The 11,884-nt window shown below is 38.1% G+C and overlaps 1 protein-coding gene across 2 annotated transcripts in view; it reads left to right on the top strand.

Annotated features, from left to right (window-relative positions):
• LOC131154208 (flap endonuclease 1) overlaps window positions 1–11,437 on the top strand; it is a 68,601-nt gene extending 57,164 nt beyond the window's left edge. The window contains exons 17-18 of one of the 2 annotated variants that reach the window (XR_009136387.1): window positions 10,967–11,086; window positions 11,195–11,437. The gene's annotated coding sequence lies outside the window, so the exon portion shown is untranslated. Of the gene's footprint in view, window positions 1–10,966; window positions 11,089–11,194 lie in introns of those variants that run through there. The other variant, XM_058106826.1, reaches the window with a different exon arrangement.
• Window positions 11,438–11,884: the final 447 nt, after the last annotated feature.

Genomic DNA, 11,884 nt, shown 5'->3' on the forward strand with positions numbered 1-11,884 from the left:
AAAAGACAGGTTTTGGGGTCAGAAATTGTTTAGAAGACCTCTGAGAAAATTAGACTTATCCGAGAAAGGATCAAAACAGCTCAGAGTTGATAGAAAAGTTATGCTGACACCTGTTGACGAGAGTTGGAGTTTAGTGTGGGGGATCATGTATTCTTGAAAGTTGCACTGATGGGAGGAGTTATGAGGTTTGAGAAAAAGGGTAAGCTGAGCTTAGGTTTATTGGTCCATTTGAGATATTGGAAAGAATGGGTCCAGTTGCCTACAGATTAGTGTTACCACCGGTACTGTCCAAAATCCATGACGTATTCCATATATCTATGTTGAGGAAGTATGTCACAGATCCTTCCCATGTGATCAGTTATGAGGCAATGGAGCTTAAGGATACTCTGTTATATGAAGAAGTGCCAGTGCAGATTCTGGATCGGAAGGAATAGGAACTACGCATTAAAAAGATCCCACTAGTAAAAGTACTATGGCGCAATTATGCAGTTGAGGAGACTTCATGGGAATTAGAGGATAAGATGTGCCAGAGATATCCACACTTGTTTAGTGGGGCCCAGAATTGAGCTAGAAAGAGTAAAAGTAAATGACAATGAATGTTTATTGGCTTGTATGGTGTAGGGTAGAGAGTGTTTTTGGTTTTCGTTATGAATGGTTTTGGGAGAGTATTTCTTTTATGTGATTGATTGTAATCTCCCAGAACCCCTTCTTGTAACCACGGTATTCCTCCGCCATAAGTGAGGGTAATTAATAAAATTTCAGAGTTTTTCCTTAAAGATTGAAGCAAGTGCTAAATAGAAAATTTCGAGGACAAAATTTTTTGTAAGGAGGGGAGGTTGTAGAGACCCGGAAAATTTAAATAATGAGAAAATAAAGAAAAGAAGGGAAATTGGTTTTGTGTAGACCAAACCGTCGATGGTTTGGTAGGAGGCCAACAAACCGTTGACAGTTTTGAGTTACCGCAGCTAGTTAAGGGTAAAACAGTGAAAATGAGTTTGGTTAAAGACCAAACCGTCGACGGTTTTGTTGCGGGTCAGTGTAGTATATGAGGAATTCAAGTCATAATTTTTGGAGTAAAATCATATTTCTCTCTCTCTCTAGGGCTACGACCACCACCTCTTCTCTCTTCGATTTTGTGCCCGGTTTAATAAATACATTTGGAACAACAAACTCAATAATAGGAATGCTTTAAAAACTTTGGGACTCCTTCAAACACTTTCATTTCCTTGGTTGTAGTGTCTTCAAGTTGAGTAACTCTGGCTGATTCTTTGACGTGGTTGATTGGTAGAGCAGGCTTCAAAATGATCGTCTTATTATTATGGTAAAAGACATAAGTGTTCTCATCCTAGAGTCACACCCAAATCATCCAACAAAGGAGAACCAAGGAGTACATGACCAACATTCATGGGTATGATATCACACCAAACATGATTGAAATAGTCACCCATTTGGATAGGAATTGGACATCTTTCACAAACATTTAAGGTAATATTTATAATCCAAGACATCTCGTAAGGTTCAAGTTGAGGTTCTGAATGAAGTTGTACACAAGCAACTCCATTTGTAGAAACCATATTCTTAAGGAATCATCTATCAATGATGATTTTGCAAACATTTCCTCCACACTTGACAAAGGTAAGATTAATGGCATTCCTTTTCTCAATAATTTGTCACCATACTGCTGCATTTATATATATAATATCCGCTGCAATTATATATCAGCAAAAGTCCTTCACAGAATTGCCCAAAAGTCTCAATCTATTCATGTAAGAGCACTAATTTTCTCCCAATTTTCAAGAACTATTTTCAAGTCACCTTTAATCTTGAGTATCACATAGAAATGAAACAAATTCACTTATAATACTCATGAATTGCTGCAACAAAACCTGATTTTTGATGCTGACAGTGACAATTTATAGCATTTCGTGTCAAATTATCGCATTTGCTTGCAGTATATCATCTCCACAATCAAAATGTCCCCTTGCAGGTCAAAATATCATTGAAAAAGCACAAAATTTCGCGACTGGAGCAATTTCTCGTGAAATTGGAAAATGTAGGACAGGTTAGGAGCTTTCCTCACATGCATTGCTGGCATGCGGGGCGCTTGAATCTCCGTGATGGAATTCTAGTTACTAGTAGATCAGGGGCTGGTGAGTCTAGTGGTGGTGGTGTGTCAAAATAACTCTGGCTCAGCTCGACTTTGAGGGGGTTGGCAATTGCATAATCTAGTGTTGGGGCATGGGACCACCTGCTTGGTCAGATGGTGATGAAATAAGAGGGGGAAGGGTTTCGAAGGGTTCTGTTTTTGATGGCGGGGGGACACCACTGGAATTTTCAGAATTGTTCAGAACTGCTTTTCGATGGTTTCTTTTTTATATTGAAACTTAAGAACAGAGATGATGGTTGATGGCGCTTTTCATGGATGGTGTTGAGATGGAAGACTAAAAACGAGGAAGATTGATTAGTGGAGAGAATGAAAGATGAAAGAGCAAAAAGAACTTCAGAGTTTCAGATTGCAGAACATCAGAAAGAGGAGAAGATAAGAAGAAGAAGAAGAAGGAGAGGAGGAGGATAAAACTGCTGCAAGCCGAGCACTGGGTTAAAGGCCAACAAATAGAGGGAAGGGGCTGTGGACCGCAGAGAGAACAGAGAAAAAGAAAGAATGGGGAAGGCAGGAGGATGAAGAAGAAGAAAAGAGAAGAAGAGTGAGAGGGGAAAATGGGGGACTGAAATGGAAGAATAGATATTGATTTTTGGGCTCTGATGCCAAATGATGTAGGGGCAGCATCAAGGATCTGCAGCCATTTGTCCCTAAAACTACATTGCATTACAAACTTACCCCCAGAATACACAAAAATTAGAAACAAGCCCCAAAATGTACATAATCCTATACTAATTAAATTAATACATAATAAACTATTAACTAAAACTAATAACCCTATTCCCAATTCTTCTTAATTATTCTCCGACGAGGATCTTCCCAAAGTCTTGTTTCTTGTCCTACAACATATGATCATAATAAAAATACCCTAAATAAAAATACAAATACAATAAAAAAAAATAGAAAAGTAAAATATCCCTTGGTTTGCATGCATCATTCTCCCCCAATTAGAAAGAATTTAATTTTGAATTTTAAAAATTAGAAGGATGAAGACCGGGCTTAAAGAGACCATGTAATTTGTCAGCTTCAATACAGAATAGGATTGTATGATGGGTGAGCCAGTGGAGATGTCTAGAAAGATGAATTCAAATGACTGGGGTTGGGCCCCAATTTGGGGGCATCCATTTTTTCCTGCACTGTTTCTTCAATCAGTAATAGTTTCAACTACCTCATCTTTGTCAGCTACTTCCTATTTTATGGGCTGAGGAAAGATTATCTTCTAATTCACAAAATTTGGATTAAATATCAATGTAAGGGTGAAATGTATAGTCTTAAAATTTTCCCCATCCAGAGGTAAATGCAAGAGTCATTTTTTTTTTTTATAATTTCTTTTCTATTTTGGTAAACTAGCCAGTTCAGATTTTGGTTCAGTCTGGGTTTGAATGAATTGGGTTGGTCCAACAAAATTGTGCTGGGTAGGTCTAGATCATTTAAAAACCTCATATTTGCATGCAAGGGTATGGTTTTGGTTCCCTTGCTCATGCTTCAGATGATAGTAAGGTTGGATGGTTTGCGCCTATGGTCTACTTTGTATGCAAGGCTGGTTGATGTAAAACTTAAAAAAGTCCATGAAGTTGATGTCAACCACTCCACAAAGCTGATGCCGGTAATGAGATGTTGCTAGTTGATGATGAAAATCATGATGGTCTTCGATCTAGGAGTCCTACAATTGATGGAAAGGACTCCAATGAAGGTAGATGAAGACGATCTGTTAAGCGATAGTATAGACTTTTTGATTACTTCAATGCTTCAGTCGATGTAGAATAGTTGAAGGGGCTTAGATATTTGATGGGGTCAGGATTTGGTTAGACTAAAGCTTGAGCTTTATTTTATTTTATTTTTTTGTGGGTTACTGTGGCTTGTTGAGCTAGAAAGTTGAAAAGAGTGCTTAAATTCCCTTTTTTGGTGGTGAATGAGGGAGTAAGGGTCATGTTCCTAATAGTGGTGTTGGATGTAGATGGTGATTGGGATGGGAAAGGTTATTGATTCAACATCAGTGGTGGGACTGAAGGTACCCATGATAATTTAAGCTGAAGTTGTGAACCCTGCAAGTGGAAACTCCAGACAACCTTGTTAAGCACTGACGTCCGATTTGAGTTAAAATTGCATACTTTGTCAGAACACTAATAATTGTATTAGATTAGAGTCCGCACTAATATCGATTCACTTGAAGCAGGAAAAATGGCCTGCAACTTTAATTCTTCATTTAAATCTGAATAAAAATAATCCATGGCCTTTTATATGTGTGCAATGCTTGGAAGATAAAGAAAACTATTTTTAGAAGCCTAAATGAGCTAGAGTACTGATTTCCTAAATAAGAATATCCTAGAATCTTAAGGATTAATCCTAATAAAATACCTTGAATAACAAAAGCAAAAGTACAATAAAAATTATAAGAGTAAAATAGCTCTTTTTTGCATGTTGCATAATCTATTCTTGCATTTTCTTACTCTCATTTTATTAAAAAAGCTAGTTAACTACATTATGCTGTTATCTCCTTGGCATTTTTAAACTTTATTTGGATGTCATCTGGTTGTGTAGTTATTTTTTTATCCTCCCAATCTTCTCCAATTTGGATGTCATCGGGTCTTATAATTTTTTTTTCCTTCCCAATCTTCTCCAATGCATACTTAACTTCACTGCCTCCAGTTTTGGAGTGTGTATAATTTTAGCTTTTTCCTCATTTGTCAATGTAAGTTTAAGCCTTATTGTTGATTGGCGTGACTAATGAAGTTGAATCAGTTTTATTTGTTGCTATTCTTTAGGAGCTGAATCAGTTTTATTTGTTGCTATTCTTTAGGATTATAACTATTTCTTCATGCTAATTTTTAGGCACTTAGCTGTTATGCTCAACAAGTAGCAGTCTTTTTTTGCAATTCAGTTTTCATTATGCTGTATAAATATATAGTTTGTTGCCCAATAAAATTTAGCCTTCTGCTGTCTCTAAATCAGCTTCTCTCATTATCCTTAGTCTCTGTTTTTTTCATTTTTATTTTTATTTTTATTATTTATTTTTTAAATATCCAACAGATTGGTATCAGAGCTGTAGTCTTGAGAGACTTGTGAGATTGAGAGAGCTCGAACACAACCCATTCAGAATGAATTTAGAAAATTCATTCACTGCAATTACACCTCCAGTGTTTGATGGAACAAATTATTAGATGTGGGCTGTTAGAATGGAAGCCTATCTTGATGCTAACGATCTATGGGAAGCTGCTGAACAAGTATATGAAGTTCTAGCCCCGCCAAACAATCCAACTCTTGCACAAATCAAAAATCAAAAGGAGATGAAACAAAGAAAATCAAAAGCAAGAGCAACCTTGTTTGCAGCAGTCTCATCCACCATTTTTACCAAAATAATGACACTGAAAACAGCCAAGGAATTTTGGGATTTTTTGAAGCATGAATATGAAGGAAATGAAATGGTCAAAGTGATGCAAGTGCTGAATTTGATTCGAGAATTTGAGATGCAAAAATGAAAGAATCAGAAACAGTCAAAGAATATTCTGACAGACTTCTTGGCATTGTCAACATGGTAAGACTCCTTGGTATTGATTTTTCTGATTCTAGAATTGTTCAAAAAGGTCTTAATCACAATTCCTGAAAAGTTTGAGGCTACAATTTCATCTTTTGAAAACTCAAAAGATTTGTCAAGCATTACCTTGGCAGAATTGTTGAATGCACTGCAGGCACAAGTACAAAGGAGGCTTATGAGGCAAGAAGGATCTGTAAGGGTGCTTTTCAAGCCAAATCACAGAACAACAATGGTGGCAAGAACAACAATGGTGTGGCAAAAATGAAAAAAAACATAGCAAAAACAAGAGGCTTGGAGGTTATGCAAGCAACAACAAAAATAACCAAAACAACAACACTCAAGTCTTTCCACCTTGCTCCTACTGCAAAAAAACCAATCATCCACAGTATAAGTGTTGGTGGAGGCCAGATGTAAGATGTCACAAGTGTGGTCAATTAGGGCACATGGAAAGGATATGCAAGATTCAACAGCAACAAGGAGAAGCCAAGGCTGCTGAGGATCAACCTCAAGAGGAGCAGTTGTTTGTGGTATCATGCTTTGCCACCAACGGCTCCACAGAAAGCTGGCTTATAGATAGTGGTTGTACAAACCACATGACTTATGATCGAGAGTTCTTTTAGAGAGCTTGACAAAACTGCTATTTCTAAGGTCAGAATTGGAAATGGAGCACACATTGCAGTAACAAGCAAAGGAACAGTAGCAATTGAAAGCCACACAGGTCTGAAATTAATTTATGATGTTTTATATGTTTTTGAAATTAATCAAAATCTTTTGAGTGTTACTCAGATGTTGGAGAAAGGCTATAAGGTGCTGTTTGAAGACAAAAACTGTGTGATTAAAGATATAAAAGGCATAGAGGTGTTCAAAGTTCAAATGAAAGGCAAAAGCTTTGCCTTGGATTTGATGAAAGAGGAGCAGACTGCTGTACACAAAGAAGATAGCAATACAGTGCTTTGGCACAAGAGATTGGGGTATTTCCATCATACCTCTCCATTTTTCATGAAGAAGAACAGTCTAGTGAAAGACTTGCCTGAATTAGAAGAGTCTCCTAAATGTGCTGCCTGTCACTATGGGAAGCAAACTAGGCTTCCTTTTCAACAAAACAAGGCTTGGAGGGCTACACAGAGGCTGCAATTAATACACAGATGTGGGAGGACCAATGAAAACACCATCATTGAATGGTAGTAAGTATTGTATTGCTTTCATTGATGATTACTCAAGAATGTGCGGGATTTATTTTATGAAGCTTAAATCTGAGGTTGCTAACATTTTTGGGAAGTATAAAGCTTGGGTTGAAACTCAAAGCGGATGCAAAATGCTGGTGATCAAGTATGATAATGGAACTAAATATACCGCTGAAAAATTTAACAAGATTTGTGAAGATGCAGGCATCAAACATCAGCTGATAGCACCTTACACTCCTCAACAAAATGGTGTTGTGAAGAGGAAAAATCGGACAATTATGGAGTTGACAAGGTGCTTGCTTCAAGACAAAGGGCTGCCAAAAAAATTTTGTGCCGAGACTGTAAATACAGCTGTTTTTCTGCTAAACAGATTGCCAACAAAAGCTTTGCTGAAAAAGACTCCATTTGAAGCATGGTATGGCTATAAACCAAAGTTGCTTGATCTAAAGACATTTGGTTGCCTATGTTGGCTATAAACCAAAGTTGCTTAATCTAAAAACATTTGGTTGCCTATGTTTCTCTTACATCCCCCAAGTTAAGAGAGGCAAATTGGACAAAAAAGCAGAATCTGGGATTTTTATAGGCTATAGCTCAATTTCAAATGCCTACAGGATCTACTTACCACAAAGCAACAAAGTAATTGTCAGCAAGGATGTACAATTCCTTGAGCTAGATAACTGGAGTTGGGAGAATGACAAGAAGCATAAGGTTCAGGAGGAGAATGATGATATTAGGCCTGGCAAAACGGGCGGGCGGGTCGGGTTTGGGCGGGTTGTCAACAGGCCGGGTCATAAACGGGCCGGGTCATAAACAGGTTAACATTAAATGGGTCACACACATCTCAACCCTAACCCGCCCGTTTAATAAACGGGCGGGTCACGGGTCAACCGTTTAATAAATAATTATATATTTAATTTTTAAAATTTATTTTTTATTTTTAAAAATACTTATTTTATTTATTGAATCTTTAAAAAAAAAAAAAGATGAAATGGGAAAAGAAAGATCCAGATCGGGGCCGAGAGAGGGAGAGTGACTGTTGATGCTATCACGCCGAACTGAGCGAGAGGGAGAGTCGAGATCGTGAGAGGGAGGGGGACAGGCTGTATAGGCACTCAGGCAGACAGCGTGCGGCGTGGGTGACGGCGTGCGGCACAGGTGACAGTGACGACGTGCGGTGTGGGCAACGGCAACGGCGTGTGGCGTAGGTGACGACGATGGCGTGCAGTGTGGGTGACGGCGATGGCTGGGCTGCTAGAAGCCTAGAACCGAGAGGAGAGGACCGAGATGAGAGGTTGAGAGAGTGAGAGAGGCTGAGAGAGTGAGAGCCAAGAGGCTGAGAGCCAGAGGAGAGCGAAGCTGAAGCACCGAAAGGCGAAGGCCGAGAAGAACCAGAGGAGAGTGAAGCGCAGAAGGCCGAAGGCTCCGGGATTTTTGGTTAGGGTTGGAGTCGGTGGACAGTGAGTGATATATATGACATAAAGGAACCAAATTAACGGGTCACCCGGCGGGTGACCCGCCCAAACCCGGTTGAACCCGGTTATAAACGGGTCAACCCGTGACCCGCCCAATTATTAAATGGGTCGACTTCTTTAAACCCAAACCCGTTTTAAATAAGTGGGTCCAGGTGACCCGACGGGTTATGACCCGTTTTTCCAGGCCTAGATGATATGGATGATGAACCTATTAGAGGAACCAGATCACTCTCTGACATTTATCTGAGGTGTAATGTTGCTGTAATGGAGCCTGCAGGGTATGAAGAAGCTGCAACTGATCATAAGTGGATAGCTGCAATGAAGGAGGTGCTAAAGATGATTGAAAAGAACCAGACATGGGAGTTGGTAGATAGACCTAAACACAAGAAAGCTATAGGAGTCAAGTGGGTTTACAGGACCAAGCTCAATCCTGATGGTTTTGTAAACAAGTGTAAGGCAAGACTTGTTGTCAAGGGATATGCCCAGATGTTTGGGGTAGATTTTTCTGAAACTTTTGCCCTAGTTGCCAGGTTGGATACCATAAGGATGTTGCTGGCTCTTGCTGCACAAAAAGGCTAGGTTATAGTCAGCTTTTTTGAATGGATACTTGGAGGAAGAAATTTTTGTGGAGCAACCTGAAGGGTTTGTTTTTCAAGGACATGAGGAGAAGGTATATCGACTGAAAAAAGCCCTGCATGGTTTAAAACAGACACCAAGGTCCTGGTAGAGCAGAATTGATGCACACTTAGTAAACTTAGGCTTTGAAAAGAGTCTGAGTGAATCTACTTTATATATCAAGAAGACAAATGATGAAATACTTGTGGTATCTCTATATGTTGATGATCTACTCATTACAGGAAGTAGCAAGGAGCTGATTGACAAGTTTAAAGAAGAAATGAAAGATGTCTTTGAAATGACAGACCTTGGGAGGATGATATTCTTTCTTGGTATGCAGGTACGTCAAAAGCAAAATGAAATATTTCTATGCCAGCATAAATATGCAAAGGAAGTCCTCAAGAAATTCAACATGGAAGAGTGCAAGCCTACTGCAACTCCAATGAATCAAAAGGAGAAGTTTTGCAAAGAAGATGAAGTTGAAAAGGTGGATGAAAGGCTGTACAGGAGGCTAATAGGCTGCCTAATGTATTTAACTGCAACCAGGCTAGATATCATGCATGTAGTGAGTTTGCTATCAAGGTATATGTAGTGTGCTAGTGAAATTCATTTTCAAGCAGAAGCAGAATATGTAGCTGCTGCTGTGAATCAAGCCCTTTGGATCAGGAAACTTATTACACATTTACATATGGAACAACAAGAAGGTACACAATTATTTGTGGGCAACCAAGCTGCAATTTCAATTGCTAATAATCCAGTGTTCCATGGCAAAACAAAACAAAACACTTCAAAATAAAATTTTATCTTCTAAGAGAGGTACATATGGAAGGAGAAGTGCAGCTGATCTACTACAAAACAGAAAATCAAAGTACTGATATCCTGACAAAGGCACTTCCGAAGATTAGATATGAATTCTTGAGGTAGAAGCTTGGTGTATGCAGCTCTAGAGTCAAGGAGGAGTGTTGACTGGCGTGACTCATGAAGCTGAATCAATTTTATTTGTTGCTATTCTTTAGGTGCTGAATCGGTTTTATTTGTTGTTATTCTTTAGGAGTTAAATCAGTTTTATTTGTTGCTGTTCTTTAGGATTATAACAATTTCTTCATGCTAATTTTTAGGCACTTAGTTGTTATGCTCAACAAGTTGCAGATTTTTCTGCAATTCAGTTTTCATTATGCTGTATAAATATATAGTTTGTTGCTCAATAAAATTTAGCCTTCTGCATTCTCTAAATCAGCTTCTCTCATTATCCTTAGTCTTCTTTTTTGTTTTTTTTAATATCCAACAGTTATACTTGATTTCACCAATTAAACAACAAACATCAACAACAAACCAAACTTTTTAGTTCAATTAGGTGGGTTTGGCTACATTAGTTTTCATTAAATAGCTTATTAAAGCAACTTTGTCACCTTTCTTTTTATATCTTCTCCTTGATCTAAAACACTCCTATCCTCATTTTTGTATTGTTTCTTTTGCATTTGGTATTAGCTCTTGCAAGATTAAGTATTTCTTTTCCTCATCTTTATTATATGGTCTGGATAAAAGTTACTGTATGATCCATTTTAGCTGTTCTCCTAACATTTTTTTCCCATCTTTGGTATATTTCTTTATATTTTTCAACTTCGTCATGTTTTACATTGTTGCCACGACTCTTAAACCACATTCTTTTTTTGTCTTAATTGCCTTTTGGAAGTCTTGATCCTACCACTAACTCGTTTATAGTCATGCATCTTCCTTGAGATTCATCTAAAACCTTTTTTGTTATATTTCTAACAGAACTGCACATCCTAATTCAAAGAGGGTTTTTGTCTCTGTTAGCACCTATTTTCTAGTTGGCTTTTTATCATTTTATTTTTAGATTTATCATATTTGCTCCCTTCAAGTTCATCAGTTCTCTAACATTGATTTATGTTACCCTTTGGGTTCGGTTCCATTATTAATGAATATTCTAATGCTAATACACTATTATGATACCCAATTTTTGTCACCTTTCTAACAGGAAACATCAGATAAATCAACAAAGGAAGCTAAGAACAAAAAATCAAAGGCTGGTCGCGGTAAGAAGTAGTTGATTCACTGTTATGTTCACTTAGTGATGGGGCTCAATCATTCTGATCAGGTTAGAATTGCATCTCAATTCTCAAGGATGAATCTTCTTGTCCAATGGAAAACATGGATTGGAATGTCCCAGTCAAATTAATCTGCATCCGTGTTTTTATTTTTGCAGGTAATAGAGGAAATGCTTTCTTTTCACAAAGTTTTCGTGGAGGATGCATGCTAATTGCAATTCTTGGTCGGAGCTATCTGTTTAGTTGGATTTAAAGAAAGATATGGGAAGTTGATGTGTAATTTAAAGATTCTCATGTTTGTGTCAAAATTTTTTCATCCAACAGTTGGTTTTGTGAGATCATCCTGATTGAAAATCACAGAGTGGGCATATATGAGCAGTTTTTGCTTTCTTTGCTTCCCAGAGCATTAGCAAGTGATGCACCGTTGGAGGGTAATGGTTGGCATATCTCAACAGTTGCTGGCACATTTTGTGGAATCAACTTCCTCTTGAAATCTTGAGCCAAACAGTTGATAGGCGTAAAAATGAATGCTGGCATAAAGGGGTTTTTGCCGAAAACCGAAGTGATTGGATGCTTGGGGCGTACGCGCCTGCAGTGTTCCACTATTGTTACACGAGTCTTGTGCTGCATGTTCTTTGTGGATCTTTTTATTGCTCTTTGCGGAGGAGACAAATTTTTACTCTATTAGCGTTCATCCAGTACAAAACCCACATCTCCACGTCCACCCTTTTCCTAACATTTTTTTTTTTCCCAAGTCAAATGGAAGTCCATACCGACTTAGGCTGCATAACAAGGGATAGTTCATCTTCCATCCTATATCCTTTGCCCATCTTCTATTCCATATTCTC

Source organism: Malania oleifera, chromosome 4, assembly GCF_029873635.1.
Source record: "Malania oleifera isolate guangnan ecotype guangnan chromosome 4, ASM2987363v1, whole genome shotgun sequence".
Classification (NCBI taxonomy): domain Eukaryota; kingdom Viridiplantae; phylum Streptophyta; class Magnoliopsida; order Santalales; family Ximeniaceae; genus Malania; species Malania oleifera.